This window comes from Bidens hawaiensis, unplaced genomic scaffold, assembly GCF_021521415.1.
Source record: "Bidens hawaiensis isolate Kalapana, Puna unplaced genomic scaffold, B.hawaiensis_p1.1 tig00419492_1, whole genome shotgun sequence".
NCBI lineage: Eukaryota > Viridiplantae > Streptophyta > Magnoliopsida > Asterales > Asteraceae > Bidens > Bidens hawaiensis.
In genome coordinates this window covers 60,098-62,965 of record NW_027504879.1, presented here as the reverse complement: position 1 = coordinate 62,965, position 2,868 = coordinate 60,098, and positions in this window count along the sequence as shown.

Sequence of the window (2,868 nt, the reverse complement as noted above, 5' to 3'; positions counted from 1 at the left end):
TCGCATTTTCTTGTACACAAGTCTTGAACTTAGTTAAGCTTTGCATTACTATGAGTTTGTAATACATTAAGTATGTAGCTATGCTTATTTGCTATGTTGTGTTGTCAATGGTGTGCTTCTAGGACTTCTTTGTTTCTTGTAGCTTTGTGTTTAAAGACATTGATGATGGTCCACCTATTAAAATTGCTTCGAAATCGTTTGCACATGATGAATGTAATGATCCAGTTGGTACTTATATATATAACCAGGTATGCATGTGTGCATGATTTATAACAATAAATACAACATAAGAAATATATCAACAATAGATGGGGAAGTTCTAATATACAAGTTATAATTTATTAACTATAGAACATTGTTCTTTGAATAAGTAGAAATGGTTGGACTTTAATGATAAGGTCATGGGGTATACTCTAACTCATCTTAATTTCATATAAGCTTCACATCACTCATTTTTTTCTCTTTCACTCTATGTCATCCAAAGAAATGCTTTAACCCGTTTAACACTTAATTAATATAACAAATCAATTAGTAATTAATACATAATTAATACATATTGTTCATTTTAACCCGTTAAAAGCATAACCCGTGGGCTTTTTTAACACACTTAACACAAGTGGGGAGTGGTTTAATCCATCTTTAAAGTGACATATCATTTTAACCTATGTAGGGGTTAGAGTATACTTCATGGCCTAACAAATAACCGGAGCACGTTGTATTATTCATCACTTTCAATGGAAACCGAAATCATAGCAATAACCTAAAATAAACGAAACCAAACTTTAAGCATAATACGATACTCTTGTAACTAACAACTAAGGGGGGTGTTTGGCATAGCTTTTTTAACAAAGCTTATAGCTTTTTAGCTTTTGTTTTACAAAATAAGTTTAATTTGATGTTTGGTTTAGCTTTTTAAGCTTAAGCTTATTAGCTTATATAGGCTAATTTGAAAAAAGCTTGTTTGAAGATGTTTTTTTAGCTTATTTAAAAAAGCTTATTTGGGTAAGGATATAAGCATAAACCAAAAAGTAAAAGCTAGGCCAAACACCCCCTAATATTATCAGAAGTGCCCTTGACTCAAGACTCTTGTAGTTGGTTTCTTCCAACACTTTCTATTTGAATTTATCTCAACATCCCCGTGATTGAAATATTGACTTTCAAAATGCTTTAGTGATATTTTAGGTGTAATATTTTCTATGGCTCGGTATCTCCCTTCTAGACAGAACAAAATGATGTGACACCTACATGGAGTGTCATAGTCCATATGTTATATCATACAATTAGTAACTTTCAAGAACAAAATGAAAGTTGTTAAAACTAAAATAAATTTAGAAAATAACTTATTCATCCTTCCTTTATATTCTTACAAATACTATGAGAATAGTTTGCTCTAAATTATTTATAACTAGTCTATTAGCTCGCATGTTACACAGGCTTAAATTATGTTATAATTAGTCTATTAGCTCTGTAAGTCTCTTGACTGGATCTACACAACTAGTCTACTTAGATCCACCTCTACACTAGCTAGCGGAAATCACTAATGAGGACCGAGATTTCGGATCTTATTTGGTTATTATTGTCCCATGAGGCTAGAAAGGGAGGATAGAAGAGTGAGTTTGAACTTATGGATAAGATAGAGAAAATGAAAAAAGGTTTTTATGCATTAGTGACACACACTATATATAGTGTGTGTGCTCATGCACCTTTCTATTTATTGACGGCCCATTGGGCTCCAAAATACATGGTCTTGGGCCCAAACATACAAATAATCAAAAATCCACTAGCTAACATACATAGAAGTTACATTACAAACAAATACAAAAGACTAATCAAAATATAGGCCTAAAAATCTCCCTCTAGTCTTTGGTATTTGTTCCGTTAGCTTCTGTCTTCTGTCGGTCTTAGATTCATACTCGAAGATATTGTCGTTGGTTTGAAAATGTTGCTTTTCAACAAGAAGATGGACAAACTTGTTGAATTTTCTGACGGTAGCATTGGTATTGTCTCGACGAACGTATTCGACCGTACATAAAGGTGACTCATGAAGCTTCATTAAGTCAGCCCTTCCGAACCCAGCTGGTTCATGTTCATCAAAGAGCCGGAGGTCATGAGTACTTTCAAAGTGAATAATGACCTCACTATGAACATTGTCAAACTCCCAAGCAAAAAATTCAAAGAGGAAGTCGTCATCAAAGGGCATGTTGTGAAAGATTGGTTCTCCATGCTCTTCAGGCGTCTTGTATCTTCGTCCCTTAGACGACTTTTTGGTGAATGGGTTGACCTCCTTTGACTTGTATGACCTACCCGGATTTAGAGTGAACTTCGGGTAGTCACGCTTCTATTCGCGGTTCAAAAACCGCTTGAACAATCCATCCACTGGGATTTCTTCTTCACCTCGACCCACAGTTTTCCTAAAGTAGTTCATATCAAGGATCGACAAAGTGTGCATATCTCTATAGGTGAGATACGTCAAATGACCATTTGCACGATACAACCCGCTCTGTCGTTGTGCCACTTTGCATAGAGGATTGGATCGGAGTCATGGTACAACTTTGATCTCCACCTCATGCTCGCCATTCTGCTCACGCTTTAATATTTGATACATTTTCTTGATCTTCATTGAGCAGGCTTGGCAATGGGAGTTGCAACAGACTTTTGAGTGACGGGTTCTTCAATAACCCTCTCCGGAGTGTCCGGATTGGGTGAGTAGTTTATTCCGTCATCATTGTCATCTCTATTCTCCACGGCTTCTTGAACTAGTGAGCTGGTACCTACAGCAGAACAAACCTTAATAATAGATGAAATTTCAGCCTCCACTGCAGCGTCAGTCTCACGAGTTTTCTTTGCTTCACTTGAAGGATCCTCTTC